Below are 27,937 nucleotides of genomic sequence, written 5' to 3'. Positions count from 1 at the left end.
GTGTGTCTTGGAAACTATTTTGTGTAATTGCTTTGCTTTATTATGGATGTAAAAATTAATATTGTTACGATTCTCTCTCCTAATCAGGCCTTCTGTAAACACTGCTAAACACAACACAACAAGAACTTGACTACAAGAGCTCCACAATAATCTGGTACTTTAATAATGGTCAAATCAAACAGCCAATACGACACAATTGGCAACACAATCAACTGCTACAACGTTAGACTGTATATCATTGTACTAAACTCATAACTCTACTGTCTCTTCCTGGACTCGTACGTTTCACTGGAGGACTGCACCAGGACCGACTTCATGGCTGACTAACAGTGCCGGTCTCAACGCTCTCCGGTCTTGAACTGTCGCTTTCTTACACACTGTGTCTCTCGTCCACGCAGGCTTTCGATCACATGACCATAACATTGGTCATATTTGCGTGTCATCGTAGTACTGTCCCTTGTCCATTGCCTGAGTTCACTTGTGTCAAGTGAACCTACAGTTAACCCTTTCGCGCCGCCAATAGGATTACAACATGATATAGCATTCAATTAAGCTTAAAAATGTGACAATGTGAACTAATACAGTGATGGTCAATACTGTTGTTGTGTATTAAATAATAGTTTAATTGCTTTTAGTTAGTTACAATGCTATTAATATTATAAGGCATTTTTTTTTATTTTTGTTTTTAATATTTAATGGTAGGCCTTTATTTGCTACAGTGTAGCAAATAGACTGCATACTTAAAGTATTCCTACTAGTAAATTATGTAATTTGTTGAATGCTATTAAAGAGCTTCCATATAAAATATGTCTTAACATAATTCTTTAGTTTTTATTTCATAATACTATTACTACTATTAATAATAACACCTTTATTATCCATGCAGAAAATGCCTTTACTTTAACTCTGTGAAAAATATTTACATGAACAATCCCATTAAAAAAAACAAATTATCTACATTGGATTCTAAAAAAATAAATTATACTCGCTATAGCACTAAAAATATTTCACTTAGTTTTTTTTTTACACTGACCAATTAAGGTGTAAAATAATATACAATACAGTACTAAAAAAGACATTGTTATCTTGGCGTAAATAGGGCTGCTTCATTGAAAGATGTCTTTACTGCTAACTGTTGATCAACTAAGAACACTGATCTGGAAGCAGTCAGATACTTGTTCTATATCAGCAGCATGTACATTCCTTTGATCTAAAAAAAAATAATGATAAAATAAAAATAAAAATTACATTTTAAAATGCAAAATATAAAAAGTATAATGCAGAAGTTAAATAAATATAAATGATGGTATCCATATTTTGAGTCCCCACTTCCCCATTAATGTCTTGTCAGCTACCCTTATGAAACTTTAAACTGCATCCTCTTTGAATGCCATCTACAAGACAAAGATGATAGTGCCTAACATTTGGTTTGGCAGTTTTTTGGATAGCAGCTTGCTACCCAATGTGCCAGAGGGGGAGGATCTAAGTCTAAAAGTATGTCCCTTGTGGGCTGAAATCAATCACAACTGTGAATTCACAATCACTACATTGAGGTAAATAATTTTAAATAAATTTTTTTTTTCACAAAAACATACTCTAAATCTTGACTTTAAGAACTATACTGTTTTTGTTTTTTTTAAACAAAAAAAAAATTAATATGCACTGTAGCTAAAAGGTTGAATTTTATTTTATTTCCTTACAAAAACTCAGATGACTTAAGACTTTTTATTTTCTCAACTTGTCAACAGACAAGAGCTTTCCAAGAGTTCACAGATGGAGAGCACTGCTGGTGAGCAGATTAGTCATTTAATAGAGCAAAGACAATAAAATGTATCCTTAACTTTCATTCAGTTAGAGAAAAAAAAATCTTTATAAAGTGTAAAAAAAAAAAGCTCGCCAGAAATGACATTCAAGTAAGACATTTAAATCATAGTCAAATGTAAAGTTTCTTTCCACTTTTTATGACCAGGCTGCAGATCCATCCAAGTATGAACTTCATGTCAAAATCAACAGACTCACTTAAAGGCTCATTAACAAAACTACTGAAGTTGTTGAGAAGGAACAAATGATCCATAAAAAAGATCTTTGCTTTTTTGAGCTTCGAGCCCTTTTAGAGCGCCGTTTAGATCCTAATCTGACTGCTGAAATGTCCCTGGCTAAAGCCATAATTAGAAAACAACGTAAGCAAATGCAAGTAAGTCATTCCTAGATTTCTATACTTTAAATATAGTGAGGCCATAAAAAAAAATACATACATGATGTTGCAAAGAGCTATGGATCTATAAAATACCATTGATTGGATTAGCTTCAAAGTGGAAGGACTAGAAAACTTACAAAATCAGACTTTTTTTTTTCAGAATTGGGAAGACACATTCCCAGCAAAATGGTTGGCTTAGACTTATAAATAATCATAATATACATTTATTTAGGAAAATACTACTAATTAGCCTCACTTCGCTCTAGAGATTCTGTTATTAGCAGGTCAATTCTGTATTGATAATTGGTTATTTTATCCCAAATTCAAAATCAAACTTCCAAGTAATCATTTGTTTTTAAAGAGTTATTAGTTAGAGGAAATTCAAAGGTTCATAAAGTGCAGAGAAAATGCTTAGTTTTACAAAAAAAAATCCTTAATTTCTGTTTGTGAAGAAAGCTGCATTTCATAAAAGTTTTATAAATTTAATAAGATTTTTATGAACAGGGCCGAAATTAGAAAAAAAATTTGTGAAAAATTATAGTAGATTTCAATGATGCTTATAGTATTTTTTTTTATTTAGCCACGATAAAGAATATATTTTTCTAACTCAAAAATTCTGATATAATCAAATACAATAAGAATTTCAAATCTTTACAAAATCATACTTGTGCATTAGTTTTGTCATTTCATTTAACTGTCAGTTATTTATAATAAAGCTTTTAAAGCTTTTTTTAAAGTTTTTGATTAAATCAGTAAAATTTAATTAAGCAAAACTTTTTATGCTAGGCACTTACAGCTGAGATCAACATGAATATTTATGATTTAGAACAAAAAGACATTGAATGCAATAAGAAACAACAAGAACTGGATAAAAGCAAAGCTAAAGTTGTTGTACAACAAAGAAAATATCTCAAGTAAGTAGGTCAAGGTTCTATCTGACTTTTCAGATAGAACTGCTGTGAGTTTGTTGTCTAGTAAAAAAACCTTTACCACCAATTGCTGTGAAGTCAATGTCATGTACAGGATCCAAACTGAGAGTATTTAAACCAACACTTCCATTACTCCAAATGTTCAACTAAAATGATGGAATAAACAAAGCTGACAAAATCATGTTATGTCTCCATACATCACTTTTAAAGTTAGCAAAGGAAATACAAATGTAGGGAAACATTGATTACATCTCTGGAAGGTGTCTCTATGTAATATTAAATAATGTTTACTGAACACAAATTTTGATATTTTTATATATTTTGATATTTGATTTATTTACCAACAATAAAGTCAGAAGAGAGTAAAAAAAAAAATGAGCTATAGCTAAATGTTTCTGGTTGTCTTTTTCTTTTTCTGTGGTGGTTGATGTTCACTTTTCTCTTCTTCAACTGGTCTCTTGTTTTCTTCATCATCATCATCATCCTCATTTGACTCCTGTCAACATTTAATGTCACAGGATTAGTTTATAAAGGCACTGTTTTAAGGTACTTGCTCAGTCTAAAACTTAGGTGCAAGTCCAAACAACAAAAGTAATATGAATGTTTATGTTTTTAGTTTAAACATTTAATACACTAAGGCTAAATAATTTAGATCATTTTGATTCAGACTTGTCTTTCTCAAAGAGAAGTGAATAGTGCAAAGAAATACATTGCAAATAGGAAGTACAAAAAAAAAGTAAAGTTCCCCTTTCAGACCCTGTGGTCTATAGGGCAGATGATGTAATGGTCATCTGTTTCTTCAGCCTGTGGTTAACGAGGGTGTCATGGCCAGCGTAAGCACCAACTGCCTTTACTTTTCCCCAACCAAATATGAAGTAAACCACAATAAAATATTCAAGGGAGTAAAAAAATTATTTTACAGGGCTATTTCCAAACTACTTCAAACAAGAACTGACCTGAACCTCATTTTCTTCTGGCTCTTTATAATTATTTTCCTCAGTTTCACTGTCATCAGAAATTCCCTGCTCAACTGCTGTATGCACAGTTTCTGTATTGATGCGAAAATCTCGAGATGTTGATCTTTTAAAATTCTCTGCAAAATTGACCTGACAATATAAGAAATGTAATTCTCTGATTCTTTTGCAAAAGCATAGTAGTAAAAAACAAGGTACAAACATAGGTGCAATATGAATGTTTATGTTTTGATGTATTAGCTATAAGCTTATTCTTTATAAACAATGAATTACTGTGGTAATCTAAGTGTATAGGTAGATCTAATGATTTGATTAAACTCAAAAGTTGGAGACAATACAAGATGTAGATTATTAAGATATTTCTTTAAGAACTATACCTTGGACTTTTTGCTCAGTTGAATTAAGAATTTTTCCAGTAGCTCTATAGTGCAAATGAGACTGGGTACCATTTTCCCTTGTTTCATGGCTTTTATCTAATAGATAAAACAAAATTTGTGTTCAAAGAATTACAAACTCAAGATTTGAGAACAAGAACACTATCATCTTACAACTACAAACCAACGTTAATTTAGAAATGTTTTCATAGGGGATTTCACTAATGCAACAATTTTAAATGAGTAACAAGTCACTTAACTATTCCTTTCTGATGTGTTGTATTTTTTTTCTTTCCTTTTTTCTCACTCTCTTCAGAGACATCTGATTCTAAAAGCTGTAACATACAAATTAATTATATTTTTTGTAGCAATGTACAAATAAATGAAAGCTTATGTTCCATACAAATAAAACACACAAAAAAAGTGTTTTAGAAAAGAAAGCAAGTACGTAATTAAAAATTATTTCACATGATATTAGAAAATATCTATGACTTCAAACAACAGTTAAATTAGGATAATAACATAGAGTATAATAATGTAATGTCCAAAAAACAATATATAAGTTGGCAAAAGTGAACATTTTCCAAAGCAGTTTTCAACATGATTTAAAACTAGATAATATCAAGGTTTTTATTTCAACCTTCAAAATTCACATTATAATTCACACACTTTCAGGAATGGATTTCTATAGCCCTTTGTTGTTTTTTTGTTCAACCATTAAACAGGCAGGGACACCCCTTATGTAAGCATTTAAAAAAAAATATTTGTAATTGTATCCATTAGTTGTAGAAAATACATGTGCTACACTTCACTGAAAATTTTTATTTATTTTGACCAGAGCTTTTTTGTCTGGACATTAACATACAGCCATTTTATACTTGGAAAAAAATCAATTTGTTTCTATCAAAAGTTAATTTTTTCAACCTCCATTAAAAGAAGATATTCAGCTAGCTCAGTATTCACACATATTTTTTGTAATTGCAAGGCAGTGATTTAAAAAAAAGTATTATTTTGCATTTTTTACATTAAAACAAACATTTGAGAAAATTGATTGCAGGTTGTTTTGACATGAAGTGCATTATAAGTTATAACAGGTTCAAATTTAGTATTTTTTAAAATCACCTTCCTGATAGGAGAATTAGTGAAGTGAGTCTAATAATCTGCAATATTACACAAGTTTATACAGTTTCTGACATGTAGCCCTTAATTAAAAATACTGCAGCTATCTGGCCCATGACTCAGTTAAAAAAAAACAACTGATCCCCTGTAGCAGAGATGAAACAGAAAAGGAGCTGCTGAAGCACTTATCTTATTTATCCCCTATCTTTCCCTTACTTAGAATGCAGCCTGATTAAGAGGCATTGTAAGCCACATGCACTGCTAGTACAGTCAGTGTCAGTGCCAAACGGCCCACATGAATAACAAAACTGGTCCTCATATACCATAAATGAATTAATTTATTATATCTAAAAAATATTACATGAATATCTACTACTAAGAAATCTATTTTAATTTGGATATTTCTGATAAAGAAGGACTTGTTTATGGCTCTTGATAAAAGTGAAATGCTAAAAAATATTTCCCAAAATAAACAAAAATTTTTGCACTAATTTTCTTCTAGGCAAAAAAGCTGTCTATTTCCACTGAGATTTTGAACATAACATATTGAACATCAATAACTTTTTACTGTAAAATTTGTATACAACTGTTTGTCTTTGGATTTTTGTCAAGCTCAAAAAAGTTCTATGTCATTCACCACATTGAATTATAGACACAAAAATTAAACTACAAATTGAAGTCTTACTATTAATGTTAAGTTTGACTGAAGTGCATGTGCCAAGTGTTCTATCTTGTGGCCATATGGTCAGTATTTAAGTGACTCACCTGGACATAGATGATCATGTTGTAAGTCTGGGGTGTAAGTTGCTGACTCACAAGTCGAACTAATTTTTCAAACCTACTACCAAGATGGCCGGCTTTGTTGGTATACAAGCTAATATACTGGCAAGAAATAAATAATGAGTCTTTATGCACTGATATATTTAAGAGATATATCATCATAACTTAAAAAAACAAAAGTATCTTTGATATGTCGATATTTCATACATTTTACCAATCAAACTTGTGCATAGTTGCTTATAATGAGATCACAAAACATGGTGTGAGGCTAATCTTGTTTATTCAAATAAAAGAACAATTTTTTAAAAATAAAATAAAATTCCATAAATGAACATGCTGTATGTTATAAGATCTTAAATGTGTGTGTGTGTATGACAGTAAGTTCTGAAAACATGCAGAAAAAATTCATGCTCGCCTCAATGACTTACATGTTTGGTAAGTGAAGTGAGAACATTGAAGAGTTTTGTCACAGTCTTTAACATGGCATGTATACATGGGCTGGTAGTCACTGCAGAGTGTGTCAGCTCAATGAAACTGTTGATTAACAGCCCAAGTCTAATGCAGATAGATCTGTCCAATGTTTCAACTTGGGTTGCTGTTTCTGCATTTAAAAAAAAATTTATTTAGAGACTCATTTGGTATGGAAGTAATAAGCCCACAGAAATAATGACAGGATATTATGAACACATTTACTTAGATACATGATGCGGGCTATGAAAACATGAACTTGACATATATGTATGTCTTTTATCTATTTATTAACAATCAATTTAATAATATACCTTTATGAAATTTTTTTTGGTCAGTAAAAAGTGTTAAATCGTTTTTTTTTTTTGTTGCATTCTAGTAAGTCATTGACTTCGATTTGTGAATTCCAACCTGTGTTTCACAAGCCTATAGGCCTTAGCATTTGAACGATTAAAAAGATAATATTAATTAACAATCAAGATTATAATTAAAAAAAAAAATATATCTACAGGCTAATGTTTTAAAAATCAGTTTATTTTACCTTCCTCTACACAGGTGTTAGCAGCCAACATATTTGCCTTGTGACATTTAATAACACTGTCAATGTCATCTAAATCAGCTTCCAGATATGTCAAGGTCAAAGTCAGTATGCCAGAGATGGGACAAATGTTGGCTTTAGTTACTGCGAAATGAGTATTCTGTTCAACTTCACAATCCTTAAAAACAAAGTCCTTGTATAAATTACCACAGGAGCTCAATTCTAAAAAGTTAAATTATTCAAATATTAAAACAACTTGGACTAAAAAAAAGAACTAACTGGAAAAAAAAGGACTAAAACAAAAAAGATTTTGGCTAAGGATTCTATTAGCAAAGAAAAAAAGAAATTGAAAAGTATTGGGTTTCTTGACATACCTAATAAGCAATAAAGTAAATAAAAATTATTTGTAGATATATCTATAGGAGATTATTTAAGGATTGTGTGAAATAACAGTAACTCACCTGATCAATATCCCCTAATTGACTGTGAATATCTTGAAAAAGACTTAACAATATTTGTGGTAAAGACTTAGTCTGTTTGGAGAGTTGCAACATTAAAGAAATTAAATGACGACAGGTAGCTGCATCATCTAAATAGGAACACACACAAAAAAGTTACATTAAGACTTTGATTTTAATCTACAAGCTGGTAATTACCAGCTATATAATAGGAAGGATAATATACAGTCAAGTATTAACCAGTCAGATATTCAGTAACTGACACAATATAATCATATACTAACCTATGGGGTGCTCAATAGCAACTTTTTGAAGCCAGTTAAATGTCTGTTGGTATTCCTCCCCATGACTTGGCAGATGATGAACTAAATAAGCAATGATAGAGAATAATGTGAAAACCTCCTTCAGATTCTGTGAGTCTTTATTTTCATTTAAAATAGTGACCACCAATCTCTAAATGTTGAAAAGAAATGTAATGGTAAAATAACTGAAAATATTAAATGAAATTAAAGCAGTTAAAAGTTGTTTTAACAATACATGCCATATTACTGTATGAAGATTTGTGGTATCGGTTATATCTCCTCCTAAATCTTTCACTTCTAAGTTAATTCTGTTTATTATGTTTAGTACTCTTACTGCTTACACGCTTACTCTGTTTTTTTCTGTGATAAAAAATTGCTTTTATATTTTCAGTAACTTTCATTCTTTCTAGACCCTAAGCCTGAACTCTGAACTCAATTTTGATACATTTTACAATATCACAATGAAACAAGAATACATAAAAAATACTTTAAAAAAACAACCAACAAAGCTTATATTAAGAGCAATTGTATCAATTAGTTTCGATCAGTCATGTGATTACATTTATAATAGATCTAGAAATCTTTGTACTAATTGTTTTTGCTTAGCATAATTTCATGCTTTATTTCTCTCAATGCACTATGATCCCATCACTTGTCTGGACCAGTAAAAAAAGGAGGAGAAAAAGGAGTATCTGGGCGAAATTTTTTGTGATCGCTTCTTTAAATGCATTTAAAAAGAAACAACTTGTTCACTCAGGGTTCAAGCCTCCTCAAAGGGGACTAATTCAACTTATACCACCACATGTCAAGTATGATTTCTTTCGCTTGTTCAATACCTAACAAAATAATTACCAATAGTTATTTAACTAATTGGTTCTTTTTTTATTGATTCTTGGTTTGTCAGGTACTAGAAATAATTGTGCGAAATTTCAACTTGATCTGAGATTGGGTGTGGGAGAAATAATGAGTACAAACATTTTACCAGACGGAGTGAGTTGATATAGGCATTGTGAAAAAAATTACTTTCATATATATATATTCAAAATTTAATTTTAATAAATTTGCATGTTTTTTAGCATCCATGGACTTATCTCTAATATTAGCAAGTATTTTATCTATCTTAAAACCATAAGAATAACATTTGTACCATTAATGTTAAATACCTGAAACTTCTTAATGTGATTGTGAATCTTTTCATTTTTTTGTGATGTCCTTAAACGTTCTTTCATTTCTGTTTCCTTCTCTACACAAAGGGAAACAAATGTCACAATGAACTGAACTGAACAAAAGCATAGATCATAAATTATTACAAAATGCTTCATTGTTTTTAATATTCATAATCAAGTGTAATTTCTATTTTATTTATCAATAAGTAAAAAAACAACACTAAATCACCTAAACTGGACAAACACTGAAGAACTGCATTCTGCCCATTTTTACAAGCCATTTCAATAACCAAGTTCAATCCTTCTAATATTTGGCTGTTTAATTTTCTGTCTTTTTGATCTGTGCTATCTCCTTTTTGTTGGTTATCAATATAACTGATGTAAAGTAGTCTGAAAAATCCAAACATATTTGTGCAATGCAAAAGTCTTACTATTTAATGACATTAGTCAAATTAATATTAACATCTACATATAATTTTTTAAAAAAAGGACCACTGTTTCTAAAAAAACAAATGTTAAAGTAACGCACCTTCCAATATTAAAACACACTTTTTAAAAGTTTTTCTTTGCTTTGAGTTTCTCCCTCACATGTTCCCTTACTTGCCACTTGGCCTAGCTTTTGAACAGCAATACTTAATATATAGGTCAGGAAATCTTTGTTCTGTATCAGCTGATCTATTCCATTTTCTTCCAGTTCTGGTCTCTCATCACTGTAATAACATAATGTATTTAGAATAAGTGTGATTTACAATGATGTTACAGATGTAGAATTTCAAATATTTAAGGAAAGTTGTTCATTAAAAAAAAATTTGCATTTCATTGTTTCAAGTACATGTGTACAACAAAGCCTACTGGGAGGAAGATTTAATTAATGTTCTATTATAAGGTCATTGACAATATAGAGTGTAAACACAAGAAGCATGAACAAAATGTTTTTCTGAAGTTTTCATGTCAACTGGCAAACATCAAAATGTGCCCTTATGAAATGGAGCAATATTTGATCTAGTTCAATGAGACTTCTAAAAATTATTTTTCATGAAATGTTGATCATTATCAGATTAATAGTACTTGATCATTATCAGATTCTAAAAATAAAATAAGAACTAATGTAAAAGTTTACCATATAATGACAGTGAGAAACTTCTCCACTGCTTTTAAAGCTATAAGACTGTTTGGTGTTTTGGTTGTGGAAGTTTTGTTTTTCTTGCCAGAAGATGCTGCAGACTTTTCTTTCACTACTGTACTAAGTTGAGCATGCTTGGTGAAAAGCTGAAGCACTTCCTTGCAACTTTCAATGCTGTTACACAGACAAGCTCATTAAATACAAGATTGCAAAACTAGAATACTATTTTTTTTTAAATAAAAATAGAAAAGTAGAAATATCATTTTCATTTCTTATTTCTGAACAGTCTTTCACCTGTATTTTCCCATTTCAAAGATAAATTCCATTAAAACTTCATAAAGTCCTAAAAGCAATATCGCATTGATATTATTTTTAACACCTACACCTGTGGCTAGTGAAAAATCAGCACTCTTGTCCTAAAAAAACAGACATAAATTATATTTTTTTTAAAGTTCAATATCCTTTAGTAGATAACGGAAAATGTGTGATTGGATATCATATTTCTAGACCATTTATTTTCAGAAAACCAATGAAAATCTTCTTACTCTACATAATTGAATGCTATTTAATTATTACTATTGCTTATAATAATGCAAGTCACGATTACATTTCTAGATTATTTGTTCATAGTAAATGTAGATCTAAAAGTGATCTCTATTACAGTTCAACAATGTTATCTATACAAGTAACATTCTGTTTATAGGGGAAAAAAAAGCATTAATATTGAATATGAAACTCTTGAGTAGGTTATAATATTTTTGCAGATCTTCAAACTGTGCTAAAATATTTCTATAGTTTGCAATGTAATTTAATTAAACATTTTTATCATCCAATCCAATCCTAAAGAAAAAAAAATTGTTTTATTGAAAGAAAATAATGTGGCAATTTTTATTTTACATCTTATACTTTTTTGATGTACCCAATCAAAATACAAGTTTCAAAGCAAAGATCATTCTTCATACTTTGTGTAGATAGATTGTCATCTCATTTTTTTTGTACCCTTTACCCCTTGATTAGATATTTCAATACCTCTATTTCACAAAAAATATGCATGGAATGCTCATCTGCTATTAGCATATGCTCTTTAAGAGTCTTCAAAATGATATGCCCAAATAATCCAGGCCTGATTATAGTCCAGGATGGTAAATGACTAGAACAGAATTTTAACATCAGAGATGGAGAAAAGAAACAAGTTTTCCAGCAATGATAATTGTCCAACTTACAGATAGCAATAAACAAGTCATTATTATAATGGCAATGCCTTTGATTCCAAAGATTAAAAATGAGTGCAGTGTTTCACATGAGTATGCAAATCCAGTTGTAACCTGCATATTTTCCCACATCTGATGCAGACAAAACTGTAAGGAGTCTATTTAAGTCTTTTTTTTTTTTTGGACATCTTCTGCACCAGTCTTCTATAATAAGGCTTTTTCTTTAGGCCTCAAATTTGTGTGTGTGTGTGGGGGGGCACAGCTGTCCTCCTTTAAGCTCGCATAAGAAAGATCACCTTTGGCATGTGGTCATCCCCCATGCGGGATAAATATCTGACCAAGTGCAGCAGTCAAATGGTAAGTATTTCTTCCCTACTGCCCACATTGATCTCCAGCAGAACATGGTTATTTGTAAGGTTATATGCCCATTATGGAGCAAAGGCACCTTTACTGAAAACATTCTGTAAAGAAGCCTGCTTTATAAACATTGATTTTTGTTAAGTGAAGAGGCCTATTCCACCACAACTTACCAATTCAAAATCTTCCATTTCTGCTTCAATAACTCTCTTAGTCAAAGTAACTAACAAGTTTTGAAGTTTCTGGAATGTCTCCTCACAGCCATCTTGGTCATCATCTTCAGTTTCAGTTGACTTCTTTTGGCTCTGGATGTCCTGAGATTTTCTAAGGCATTGTTGAGCACAGCCAACCAAATGGGCCTGTAATCAACAGAATGCAATAATTTAATTTCATTTTGTTCAAAATAATTTCCTTATGATGACTGCAAAAACATCAAAACAAGAAATTTTGCATCAATGAAAGAAACCTAATTACTTTGTAGGACATGGTCTGCTTACTGGAATGTCTAAATATCCTGATGGATGCTAGGAATGTTATATTATGGCTTTAACTGGATCAAAGCTGTGTTTTTAAGAGCAGCAAGCGACAGTTACACTTATCACAAATACCATTGGAGTAGTGGGCACTGCCTAAGACTCACTAAATAAAAGTATAATTAAAAATGTTCCAAAAGGTTCTTTTTAGCTAAGGTTAACAAGAATATTCACTAATACGCAATAGCAATGCATATTTTTATTATTATGTATAAAGGCTTTAGACATAAGTGCTGTTATATACTAAGATTTGTGATACTTTAACTCACCAAAGGCTCTGCTAAATAAACTTTGTCTCCATGGGTAATAATGCAGGGTTCTAATCGTAGTGGTGGCTTTACATCTTCATTGAATTCATAATATTTCTTCAGCTGAATAATACATTTTAAAATGCACTCAAGAATGTTTTTAGTTGATTTTTATGTATATTGTTTATAATTATTGTTTATAAAAAAAAGCTAATTAATATAAAGAGATTCAGTTGAGTCAAAAAATATTCTTATTTTACTTTCTGTGTTCATGCTAGTTAAATATCAAGTTTTATTGGCAGAGCTTCTCTTTTTGTCTTTCAAACCTACATAGCATTCTGTGAGGAACAGTTAAGTCTCTCATTGCTTCATAGGATAGAAATATTATACAAATGCACTGACATTAATTTTACCTGAAAAAACAACAAGTCCAGTACTGGATTCATCAACTCAGAATTCCTAAGCAGAACTTCACACAGACCCTAAATTGTCAATTATGATATAAATCTAAAAGTGAATATTTCAAGTTTGAAGTAAAAAAAAATAGTTGATCAACAAAATTAGTAAGGACATTTTTTTGTTGTTTACTTGTTAAAAAAAGTATTAATTTGAAAAATTTATTTTAAAAGAGAAACATTATTTAATTATTTGGTCAATAAAGATTGCTTTTTTTTAAAAGAGAGAAGAAGAAAGCTAGATTGGTAAATCTTAATTCCTCTGACAGAGCAACAACAATTCACAAAATGTTAAAAAAAAACATAAGAAAGTATTTTCCATTGCCCATTATTGCAAACAATTGTAAGCTGTAGTACACACAAAATTGTACAAATTAAAACAATACCATTAAGCATAAACAGCTAATTGAAAAGCTAAAATGAAATGCTTACAACTCAACCAATAATGAGAATGATATCTCCTATTTCCCATTTTAAAAATTTGTGTATAATTCCTAAGCAAAGAGAGAGTGCCTATTTGTTTATTTAAAGACACTACTAACATGATATATATTTAAGCGGACATCCACATGTTGAGTCAAACATCTGGAGAGGTTACCAATGATCTCCAAACACAAGGCTTCATTGCTGGAAGGGCTATAACTTGAATGGACATCTGCCTGTATCTAACAATTTCAACATAATTGACAATAAATTAGAGTCAGCTAATGAATAAACAAAATATTTTTTTGTTGAGAACCAATTAGATAATAATACAAAAAAGAAACCTTTATTTATAAAATAAAACTTAAACTATAAAATAAATGCATTAAGAATGAATTACTTGACTCAATGAGATTGGCTGACTTATCTGACTAGATGGAAGTGCTCCAACGACACGAAAATGTTTCAAAATCATGAGAAATCCTAATGCACCTATCTTGCGTGAATCTAAAGGTCTTTGAATCAAAGATAAGAACATACTAAATAAATTAAGATAAGCTTTAATGATGATCTAAAACTAAATAAAGAGCCATGTATACTAATCTAAAAAAAAAAATAGATGGAAAATATTTCTTATAAAACTAAATGGACACATCAAACAAGTTTATTTCACATGCACATATAAAGAATAATAAAAAAGCTTTCTGAAGCTTTGGGGAAGATCTCACACTAAAAGGTTATTCTGCTCTTTGATAACATTTTGATTGGACTCTACAGAGCTAAAAAAGTGAAAATGTTTTATTTGGTTTTAAAAATGTTATGTTTATCACTTCTTCTGTAATCTGTACACAACATACCTCTAAAAGATTGCTATGTATGGATTCATCTACATTTTAAGGAGCTTATTCTAAAGAAAGATTTCAAAAAAGTTGACAAAGATCGCCATTTTGACTCAATAAAATCTGTTAATGTTTTTAATGGTCTCACATTAGTTCAAGTCTCTGTTGTGAATGAGCTTCTTCATGATATAATGTGAGAGTATGACTGAGGCTGCCTATCAGTTTGTGTATCATCTTATTAATAGTATTTTAGTTAGTTTTTTTTTTTAGAGATTAACATAGATGGAAAAGAACAGAAATACAATATCCATGGGTTGGGGTTATGGTGGAGTAGGAGGCTAAAATGAATAGCTTATAAATAAAGTCATAAAATGTTTACCTTGAAAACATGGCTTTTCTCAGGTTTAAAATAAGCGTATCTTTTAAGAATGGGCTAAGCTTTAGCAGCGGTTGTAAGGCAGAGAGTAGTCTTTCTGCAGATTTGGGATTCATTTTATCTAGCTTCTCAAACAAAATGCAAACTTTGTTGGTAGATTCAAGAAGAAGTTGTGGTGATGATGTGACTATGTCTGACTCTGTAAGAAAACATGAATATTGACATTTGAAGATTCTTAAAAGGTTTTTATATTTGTTAATTGCTGTAGTAGGGGATTAGATTCTGTGTATAAAAATTACCCTGTGAACTAACGAAAAAAGAATATGTCACTAACTAACTAGAAGAGTAGAAAGCCAAGACAAAAAAAATATATTAAGATGTCGTGTGCAGATGAAGAAAGTTTCATTGGGTATTTTATTGACACATTGGGCAAAGGAAGTATCTGTTACCAAAGGACACTTCAGTCATTGTTTATGATGCTTTTGCCTTACTGTTTCTTTTTGTTGTTCCCCATTATAGAGTCTAATGTCTATACCTATGTCTAATGATATTTATACTTTATCTTTATGTAGTTGCTCATTATTGGTTTGCCATTAGAGTTTCTGTGAAGTGGTGATTATAAGGAGTTCATATTTGTCTTTTGTATGGGCTCAGGCTTTGGACTTTGTCAGGCTTGATCTGGGTGTAGACAACTGTGTAGAGATGCTCTGAAGGCTTTGCATAGGCCTTACTAGTTGTGGACAGTGTGCCCAATATTTTATCTATACCATTGTAGCGCCTTCATGTTACGCAGAGTTACGCTATTAGTTTTATTAATGTGTGTATCTTTGAATGAATACTTAAGATATAATATAATTTTCCTTCGTTAATTGCTATTCATTAAAGATTGCTCATATCATCTCATCAGAAATATCACTTGTTGACAGCTCTAAATTACTTTGTTTTAGTTACCTGTTTATTTTAACTAATTACTGTCGGGGCCCTGCCAAATGAGCGAAGGTTTAAAAAAATACAACCATGACAAGTTTGACTAAGCATAACAAGGTGCACAAGGGAAAAAATGTATGTGTTAGGACATGAAATCTATTAATTTCAAAGATTAACATTTTTAACTCTAAGAAAAAGGCAAAAGTTCACTTTATTTTTTTTTATGGAAACTTATCATATTGGATAGCTATAGCACTTTGCTAACCAACAAATTCTGTTGAATATTGAGATTTTTTTGTTATGAAATTGTTAGGATTCCCTGTAACTGAGCTTTGATGAGTACTAGGGACCAAGCTCTGTTTTTGTTTGGGATGTTTGTAAAAGATAGTCACATCATCAGACCATAGCCTGCTATGTCTTAAAATGGAATCTTTTGTTACTTCTAGCAAGACAAGGTTATAGCACTGCTTAACATTAACCACTTAATGACTATCAATAGTAAGTAATCAATGAATTGTAACATAATTAATGAGTACAGCAATAATTGTTTTACCAAGATATTGTGTGACTGGTGATGTTGGTTTCATAAGTTCACCAAAAAGAGTGTTGAGAATATCATCTCTAAAGACATGATGAACCTTATGAATAAATAACAAAACAACAAGTTACAAAACTAACAACAATAGATTTTAATTTCAAATTTTAAAAATATAAATGTTACATTTTTTAAACTTTAATACCCAAATTATAATTCTTTTTTTTTAGGGGTCTATCTTCTGAGAACTTAAGTTGAATAAAAATGCTTGCCTTAAATGTTTTCAATAAAAGTCTTTGACCCAGCTGGCAGGCCTGTTGTGATGGAGATAAAGTCTTGCTTTAAATCATTGTCTGGTAGTACTCCAAACACAGGTTTAGGGCCAAAAGAATCAATCAATTTAAATCCCAGTTTGACCAGACCTTGTGTGACTTGATCCCAATCACAAGAACTAGCAATAAAGAACACTGAAACATAATGTCATGTTACCATGGTGCTAACATTATAAACAATCAAACTTTTCCTAATTAAAACTTTGCAATTTTTTAGACATAGAAGTATAAAAAATTTAAATGAAAGAGAGAGATTTTAATAGGAAAAAGTAAGTGCTGCTTAATTAACATCACCATAATTGACTACGGAATTGAAAGACATAATTAGACAACATGTCCTCTAACATTTGTAATAGTGATTAGTAGCATATAACTTAAAGTCATAAGATTTTAAGTGATCAATAAGAAAGCCTAATGAACTTATTTTTTTTTTGTAACAAAGTTCTAGAATAACTGCATAACTTCATCTCTGGCACTGCCTTAATGATTTTAACTTCTTTACAGAGAACAACAAGGTATTTACCTTGGAGTTTTTGTCTCAGATGAAGGAACCAAACCTGAACTACTGGCCAGAATTGCCTAGACAACAGCAGCACTTGCAAAACTCAAAACAATCTTGACAGACAAAGGCATAGCCCTTGACACTAAAATCAGACTGATGCACTCCCTTGTTACGGCCACATTATTATTATATGAATGCGAATATTGGATGCTGACTGCAGATCTAGAGAAAGGGATCCTAGCAATGGAGCTAAGATGCTACAGAAAGATCTTCAGTATCTTATCTTATATGATACAGATGTTACTTCAAAAAAGAAGATGATTACGTCCTACGGGTCATGCATATTTACATATTAACCAATGACCTAAATTCTGCCAAGTCAATGGTTTTCTTAGCTAGATCAGGCAACCCATTCCATGCTCTAATAGTGCTAGGGAAGAAAAAGCATTTGTACAAATTTGTCCTAGCATATGGAATGATGAATGTGCCTTTATCTTTGGGTCTTTCTGAGTATTTTATTACATTTTGTTTTTGTATTTGAAGATTATGGTTCAGTGTTTTATGTATAATTGCTAAATCTTCTATTCGAAGGCTTTCTAAATTTAGTGATTTTACTAAAGGTGTTACTCTAGTCAAATGTGAATATTCGTTTGTTATGAATCTCACTGCTCTATTTTGTGTCCGCTCCAGTTTCTTAATGTTTTCTTGAGTTGAGGGGTCCCAAACAGAGGATGCATATTCTAATATTAGCCTAACAAGGGTTAAATAACATTTTAGTTTTATGTTCTTATTTGATTTATAGAAATTTCTTTTAATAAACCCTAATGCTTTATTTGATTTTATGACAGTTTCATCAATATGGGGATTCCATGACAGTTTTTCATTTATTATAACGCCTAGGTATTTTGCATTTTTAGTCAGTGTTACTGGTTTACTATGAATAAGATAAGTGGAATTAATTAATTAACTTGTTTTTACAAAGATTGCATCATGAATGAAGAGATTAGAAACAGGATTAATACAGCAGTTGGACTCTCTGATGACCAGCTAACCACTGTCAAAAAAAAAGTATACTCAAACTCTATGGCCAGGTCTTTCAGGCCCGCAAAGACTTTCCTTCAGGAAAAAAATACCAGAAAAAGAAGAAAACGGAAGACAGAGGAAGCGATGGGAAGACATCAAAGAATGGACAGGCCTGTCATTGAATGAAATTCTATCCAAAGCAAAGGACAGAGAGGAATGGAGAAAGACATTTGAGAGATCTTGTTAGGTGTCAAAATGGTTGAACAGACTAAGGGATAGGTGATGAAGAGAACACACAACTCAATACTTTGAGCATCAAGCCATTGATCTCTTCAAATTTTCTCCAAAATTGAAATGATGCTTTTTTGTAATATAATCACTGATTCACACACATTTACTCACATAACTAAGTAGCTTTTGTTTACCCATCTTACTATCATTATTGTTTTAAAAAGATACAAATTATTTTGGTTTCTATACATACATTCCTATTTCTTAGGCAAACATTTTGCATTTATAAAACAATTAGTTTTTAGATGGACATAATGAAAGACAGACAAACATACCCATACATGTTTAGCCAGCAGAAAAACATCTTACTCTATAATTCTAGTCTGGCTGCAAGTCGTCCATACATTGAGTATAGTTGATAGATAACTTCTTTAGTGTCTTGTAAATCTGTGCATAGCAAACAAACAAAACATATTTGTAGAATCATAGTAGTTACACATAAACTCGATTTTTTAACTGAGTAAAGTAGGATTTAATTTGTAGAATTCCAAGTATACCATCTTGATCCTTTCTCTTTCTTCTCAAACTTCATTTTTCGTACATATCTGAGGGCACGTGATGCATGATTACCTGATTAGAGAATAAATTCAAAAGATAACATTGCAATGTCTGTGAATATTTACCATTTCTAAATACAACAGCAAACATTCATCTTAAAAAATATTATGGTGTTAATTTCTATAAACAATATTTAGACAAAATACAAAAAATATTCAAATAAAGTTAAGTTTCTATGTAGTGAGTGGATGCTTTAACCACTTAATGTTTATTTGACATAGTGTCCATGTTCAATTAAAATTTTATTTACCAACAGAGCTATTTTAGTAACAGTAATAAACAAACTTACCGATTGATAAGAAATACATTCCTGAGACCTCGAAATAGTCTCACCACAGCTATAGGTGTTGGAATGATATCAAAAGGTATTGAGAGTGTTGTCCCTTGCTCTATGAAAGAAATCCAAAGCTTGCCTAAGGTCAAGACATTTTCAAAATAGTTATAAGGCGAAAAAAATATGAATTGATCGAAATCAATCTTAACGAGAATAAAATAGAACCACTCATTGGTCGGCATTCTATTTTTATGTCAGTGTAACTTTTATTCTTTGATAATAATTTTTGTTTAGATGCAAGAGCGTTCAATGACAACTTGAATTATAGACCTGAATGGGTTCCACTTTAGATTTTTCAGAATGTGGTGACTGATAGTGACATGCAGATGGTGGTGACTGATAGTACCATTAATGCAGATGGTGGTGACTGACAACTCCATTCAAACAGATGGTGGTGACTTATAGCACCATTCATGCATATGGTGGTGACTGATAGTACCATTCATATAGATGGTGGTGACTGATAGTACCATTCAAACAGATGGTGGTGACTGATAGTATCATTCATACAGATGGTGGTGACTGATATTACCATTCATTCAAATGGTGGTGACTGATAGTACCATTCATTCAGAATGTGGTGACTGATAGTGACATGCAGATGGTGGTGACTGATAGTACCATTCATTCAGAATGTGGTGACTGATAGTGACATGCAGATGGTGGTGACTGATAGTACCATTAATGCAGATGGTGGTGACTGACAACTCCATTCAAACAGATGGTGGTGACTTATAGCACCATTCATGCACATGGTGGTGACTGATAGTACCATTCATATAGTATTATTCATGCACATGGTGGTGACTGATATTACCATTCATTCAAATGGTGGTGACTGATAGTACCATTAATGCAGATGGTGGTGACTGACAACTCCATTCAAACAGATGGTGGTGACCTATAGCACCATTCATGCATATGGTGGTGACTGATAGTACCATTCACATAGATGGTGGTGACTGATAGTACCATTCAAACAGATGGTGGTGACTGATAGTATCATTCATACAGATGGTGGTGACTGATATTACCATTCATTCAAATGGTGGTGACTGATAGTGACATGCAGATGGTGGTGACTGATAGTACCATTAATGCAGATGGTGGTGACTGACAACTCCATTCAAACAGATGGTGGTGACTTATAACACCATTCATGCATATGGTGGTGACTGATAGTACCATTCATATAGATGGTGGTGACTGATAGTACCATTCAAACAGATGGTGGTGACTGATAGTATCATTCATACAGATGGTGGTGACTGATATTACCATTCATTCAAATGGTGGTGACTGATAGTACCATTCATTCAGAATGTGGTGACTGATAGTGACATGCAGATGGTGGTGACTGATAGTACCATTCATTCAGAATGTGGTGACTGATAGTGACATGCAGATGGTGGTGACTGATAGTACCATTAATGCAGATGGTGGTGACTGACAACTCCATTCAAACAGATGGTGGTGACTTATAGCACCATTCATGCATATGGTGGTGACTGATAGTACCATTCATATAGTATTATTCATGCACATGGTGGTGACTGATATTACCATTCATTCAAATGGTGGTGACTGATAGTACCATTAATGCAGATGGTGGTGACTGACAACTCCATTCAAACAGATGGTGGTGACCTATAGCACCATTCATGCATATGGTGGTGACTGATAGTACCATTCATATAGATGGTGGTGACTGATAGTACCATTCAAACAGATGGTGGTGACTGATAGTATCATTCATACAGATGGTGGTGACTGATATTACCATTCATTCAAATGGTGGTGACTGATAGTGACATGCAGATGGTGGTGACTGATAGTACCATTAATGCAGATGGTGGTGACTGACAACTCCATTCAAACAGATGGTGGTGACTTATAACACCATTCATGCATATGGTGGTGACTGATAGTACCATTCATATAGTATTATTCATGCAGATGGTGGTGACTGATATTACCATTCATTTAAATGGTGGTGACTGATAGTACCATTAATGCAGATGGTGGTGACTGACAACTCCATTCAAACAGATGGTGGTGAACTATAGCACCATTCATGCATATGGTGGTGACTGATAGTACCATTCATATAGATGGTGGTGACTGATAGTACCATTCAAACTGATGGTGGTGACTGATAGTATCATTCATACAGATGGTGGTGACTTATATTACCATTCATTCAAATGGTGGTGACTGATAGTACCATTCATTCAGAATGTGGTGACTGATAGTGACATGCAGATGGTGGTGACTGATAGTACCATTAATGCTGATGGTGGGGACTGACAACTCCATTCAAACAGATGGTGGTGACTTATAGCACCATTCATGCATATGGTGGTGACTGATAGTACCATTCATATAGTATTATTCATGGACATGGTGGTGACTGATATTACCATTCATTCAAATGGTGGTGACTGATAGTACCATTAATGCAGATGGTGGTGACTGACAACTCCATTCAAACAGATGGTGGTGACCTATAGCACCATTCATGGATATGGTGGTGACTGATAGTACCATTCATATAGATGGTCGTGACTGACAGTACCATTAATGCAGATGGTGGTGACTGACAATTCCATTCAAACAGATGGTGGTGACTTATAGCACTATTCATGCATATGGTGGTGACTGAAAGTACCATTCATATAGTATTATTCATGCAGATGGTGGTGACTGATATTAACATTCATTCAAATGGTGGTGACTGATAGTACCATTAATGCAGATGGTGGTGACTGACAACTCCATTCAAACAGATGGTGGTGACCTATAGCACCATTCATGCATATGGTGGTGACTGATAGTACCATTCATATAGATGGTGGTGACTGATATTACCATTCATTCAAATGGTGGTGACTGATAGTACCATTCATTCAGAATGTGGTGACTGATAGTGACATTCAGATGGTGGTGACTGATAGTACCATTAATGCAGATGGTGGTGACTGACAACTCCATTCAAACAGATGGTGGTGACTTATAGCACCATTCATGCATATGGTGGTAACTGATAGTACCATTCATATAGTATTATTTATGGACATGTTGGTGACTGATATTAAAATTCATTCAAATGGTGGTGACTGATAGTACCATTAATGCAGATGGTGGTGACTGACAACTCCATTCAAACAGATGGTGGTGACCTATAGCACCATTCATGCATATGGTGGTGACTGATAGTACCATTCATATAGATGGTGGTGACTGATAGTACCATTAATGCAGATGGTGGTGACTGACAACTCCATTCAAACAGATGGTGGTGACTTATAGCACCATTCATGCATATGGTGGTGACTGATAGTACCATTCATATAGTATTATTCATGCACATGGTGGTGACTGATATTACCATTCATTTAAATGGTGGTGACTGATAGTACCATTAATGCAGATGGTGGTGACTGACAACTCCATTCAAACAGATGGTGGTGACCTATAGCACCATTCATGCATATGGTGGTGACTGATAGTACCATTCATATAGATGGTGGTGACTGATAGTACTATTCAAACAGATGGTGGTGACTGATAGTATCATTCATACAGATGGTGGTGACTGATATTACCATTCATTCAAATGGTGGTGACTGATAGTACCATTCATTCAGAATGTGGTGACTGATAGTGACATGCAGATGGTGGTGACTGATAGTACCATTAATGCAGATGGTGGTGACTGACAACTCCATTCAAACAGATGGTGGTGACCTATAGCACCATTCATGCATATGGTGGTGACTGATAGTACCATTCATATAGATGGTGGTGACTGATAGTACCATTAATGCAGATGGTGGTGACTGACAACTCCATTCAAACAGATGGTGGTGACTTATAGCACCATTCATGCATATGGTGGTGACTGATAGTACCATTCATTGACAATGTGGTGACTGATAGTGACATGCAGATGGTGGTGACTAATAGTATCATAATGCAGATGGCTGTGACTGACAACTCCATTCAAACAGATGGTGGTGACTTATAGCACCATTCATGCATATGGTGGTGACTGACAGTACCATTCTTAGCAATTATACATTAAACACTGAACCATACAGATGGTGGTGACTGATAGTACCATTCATACAGATGTTGTTGACTGATAGTATCATTCATACAGATGGTGGTGACTTAAATCACCATTCATATAGATGGTGGTGACTAATAGTACCATTCACACAGATGGTGGTGACTAATAGTACCATTCAAACAGATGGTGGTGACTTAAATCACCATTCATATAGATGGTGGTGACTAATAGTACCATTCACAAAGATGGTGGTGACTGAGCATGGAATGGGTTGCCTGAGCCAACCAAGAAAACCAATGACTTGTCAGAATTTAAGTCATTGGTTAACATGCATGACTAGATGCATGATGCATAGGATGTAATCATCATTTCTATATTTTATATTTGGATTCATTAATTCATGTATTGTCATTGACAAGGAATATATGTTTAAAATTTCAACTTGATCCGTGAAAAGGAAATGGGAGACAGACACAGACGAAGTGAGCTAAGCTTTAAAAAAAGTCCTAAATTCTGTTAAAAGAATCCAAAGAAGCTAACAAATGAACTGTCTTTATTTCATGTCTAACTCTAGTCTTTGTTTTTATGATGATGTTATTGTCACTATAAAAAACCTAATATGCAAAACAAAATGAATCTTAACATTTTTTTTACAGGCCTAATTCCATATTGTAAAGTAGCAAATCCTAATAATGTTAATAATGTATAGCCTAAAAGTACTTAGAGTTGTTCTAGTGTGCACACACGTTTTAATAATTGTAATTTTTTAGTTAATTTAATGATATATTAATTCTAATTGTTCATCTTTCCTTTCAACTAACAAAGGAATTCCTAAAACACAAAGTTGTAAGATCTCATGTAGCATAAATTTCTTAAGATGAAATCAAAGTTTCAAGCCATAAGTTTTCTATAATGTTTATGGGCTAGCTGATCAAACCATTACAGGCTAGAAATATAGAATAGAAAATAGAAATATTTGCCAATGCTTTGCAACCACAGGAAAAAAAAATTATACAAGTTGAGGACAATAAATATTTTTTGACCTAAAGTTAGCTTTCTTGGGCTATTTTAAAAACTAATTTGAAGTATACAATTAAAAAATTACTTAATGTTTACTTCCTTTTTAGAGCTCTATGTCAAGCAAGCAACTTACAATTACTGGTTAATTGAAAACTTATGAATGGGTTAATTAGAACTAGCTGCAGTGTGTTAAGGTGCTTAGTTCTATTAACTTCTAAACGGTGAAGATCACACTTTATAAAGCAATTCCAGTATTATATTAATGATAGATTGTAGAATATTAACATTCTGAAATGAAGCTTCCCAATCAAACTGTATAAAGGCAGATTAAATAAATACAATTTATATCTAGTCATACACAAAATACATTGAAGTGACAGTAATAAAGTCTAAACTATACAAAAGATTAGATACAGAAAACAGCAAGGCTCTTAAAAATGGTACCTCAATTCCTGTATAATAGAACACAGTAAACCAAGTGTCCCTCTTATTTAATTATATAGGTTACATTTATTCAAAAAATAGATAATTATGTCTTTCTAATTATGAATTTCATGTGTCAGTCTAGTCATGCATGTTAATCAGTGACTTAAACTCTGCTCAGTAATTGTTTTTCCCAGCTGATTCATGAAACGAACTACACGCTCATTTAAACTATACTATTCTTAACAACACTCTTCATATAGCTATTTCTACAAGAGAGGTCATTAGTACTATCAAAGCAAAGATGGACTGGCTTAATGGGCATTCTGGCAAATGTTTAAATGCCTGATGGGTAGACACTACAACTGGACCAGTGGACCACTGAATAGGCCCTTTGAATGATATTAAGGCCTGTTTAAGTTTTTAATATTTTTTGTAAAAGGTGTCCTTTTACCTTTTTAAAGATCTTTTTATAAAATGTACAGTGTATACTAGCCTTATACACATTTTTGATAATGATAGAATGGATTATATGATATAATATATGGCCTAAATTCAAAATATTAGTTGCATATAAGGACTGTAGTGCATCCTACGGCAAGGTGCAGGGCATAGTAGGCCTATTATTTTCGGTATTGTACTGTACTACAGTTCAGTGACTGTACTGTTAATAAAGTACAATACATTTTAATCAAACATTTAGAAAAAAATCTAGTCTTGATAAAAAAAAAAGCAATTACTTTTGTGATTTAATAACTCATATCTACGGTCTTGTAACAAAAGAAGGTTAATAAAAGAAAAGAGAATGACAATTTTTAAATATTTTTTTTGCGGTATAGTTTTAGCAGAAACCCGATGCAACATTTGTAATGAAGTTCTCTCTGCCATATGTATTGAGGTCGAACAAACATCCGAAATTTGCCGATTATGACATACAGTGGTTTAGTTTAGATGGTTTAGACTCATATGGCAAGTACCATAATTGAAACATATCAGCCTATGAATCTTCTTGTTTGGTAGCTGTCAGAATCGCCAGAGTTCTGAAACCTCACACCACTACCAAGCAGTTATTGTCAGTGGCTAAAGATATGATTGGAGCCAAATTTATTAATAAATTTAGTGTAATTTGCATAAATAATGACACTATTTACAGGAGATTAGTTGACATGTCTTCTGATATTAAGGAAATGATATCTGCTTCTTTTACAATATTTAGCATCCAGCTTGATGAATCCACTGGCGTTGTAAATTGTTCACAATTACTAGTTCCGGTAAGATATACCAGTATACACAAAGGAGATTTTAAAAGATTAGTTTCAATGCAAAACTCTATATATAAACGACCACTACAGCGCCTGATGTAATTGACAAAGTTGGTTAAATTTGAAAAAGCAAAAGACTTCTTGGAAAAATAATTGTGGCATCTGAACAGATGGTGCTCTAAGTATGCTTGGATGTCGGTCTAGAGGTTCTATCTTTGATATAGAATGAGTCCTCATAAGAATTCATCCTAATTCATTGTATGATTTATCGACATATATTAGCAATGTCAATAGCAATGCATCTAGCAATGCATCTAAATATTTCTCTTCAATGTCAATTACAAAATTCTGGATCAATTGTTTGCAGTCATATCTTCACAACATAAATAACATATATACACACACACATATATATATATCTTTAAATACAAACTATAAATTCTAAGCTTTTACTTTAATTACTAAAACATGTATGTTTGAACATTTCATTTTTTTATATATAATATTCACATAGATAGGCCTACCTACTACTACTATAGTCTATATTACTATATTAGTATAAATCAAACTTTGTAGCACCTATGTTAAAAGTTAACTCTATTTTAAATAAAAGATCTAATAGATCTATAAATATTTATTGGCTGACAGAGTAGTCAGTAGATCTTATCAAATATAGAGCTAATTAACTGGATCTTCTAACTCTTTGAGTACTTAGACTGATTTTTATACTAGAACTAGATAATCAAGAATGTCTAGATCTAATCAAGATGTCATTTTAATTCTATAATAGTAAAAGAGTAGATCCTTCAATTTACACCTATCTATATCTAGGTCTAATAAACAAACTAGATCTAGAATCTAGTAAGTATTAAGTATTAGAGATCTAGACATACTCACAATAGTCTCTGAGTCTAAGTCTAGACTTTAACTTGTCTAGGAATAGAGTTTATAGAGTCAAATAGAGTGTCACTAGAGTACAGCTAGAGCTACTAGTTAACTAGATATTATATTTTCTCTAGATTTAGTTAGGTCTAGCGGCAGTCTAGCCTAAACCTAAATCCAAATTACTCTAGATTTAGTTCTAGATCTAGATCTTGAAATTTGATCTAGACACTAATTTAGTAATGATAGAAGACTAGCCCTAGGCCCTAGCTAGAATCATCTACTTAATCTAGAGTAGAGTCTTGCATTTTTTAAAATACGTTTTTTATAATTAGATCTAAAATCTAGATTTAATTAGATCTAGACTTTAAAAGTAGAATATTATTTATTTTTTTTAGATCTATATCTGATAAAAGATTATAATAGATAATCTACTTTTGATCTACGCTGCTTCTGCCCAGGGACTAGTCACTAGAGTGACTAGACTCTAGTAACTCTACTAGTTAGTAGTGACTAGATCTACCTAGTCGGCTAGTGGTTGATTGTAACTACTGTAAGATTCTAACTAAATATTCAAATTATCTAGATCTTATAGTTAATAATCATTGACATCGATCTATCATTATCATCTACTGAGATGATCTAGACTAGACTTAGACTATATAATAATATATACTAAATATAGATCTAACTATCATCATCATGATTATTCATACGACGATGATACGGTTATTACGGTAATTTCGCATTTTCATTTTCGGATAAATACGTTCAACTTCTAAAATCATTTTAAAATGTGGAAATAGATCTAGATTTAGCCTCTAGGTCTGGTTTCCTGGTTTCAATTTTTATGCCGGCAGATCAAACTTATTAGAATTAGATCTTACTAAATTAGGCGTCTCAAGC

At 32.1% G+C, this 27,937-nt stretch overlaps 1 pseudogene; it reads right to left on the bottom strand.

Annotated features, from left to right (window-relative positions):
• Window positions 1-142: 142 nt before the first annotated feature.
• Window positions 143-27,937, bottom strand: LOC129922010 (Fanconi anemia group I protein homolog; annotated as a pseudogene).

The sequence above is a fragment of the Biomphalaria glabrata genome, chromosome 12 (genome assembly GCF_947242115.1).
Source record: "Biomphalaria glabrata chromosome 12, xgBioGlab47.1, whole genome shotgun sequence".
Lineage (NCBI taxonomy): Eukaryota > Metazoa > Mollusca > Gastropoda > Planorbidae > Biomphalaria > Biomphalaria glabrata.
Note: the sequence above shows the minus strand (reverse complement) of the source record. Positions and strands in the feature narration are given on the sequence as shown.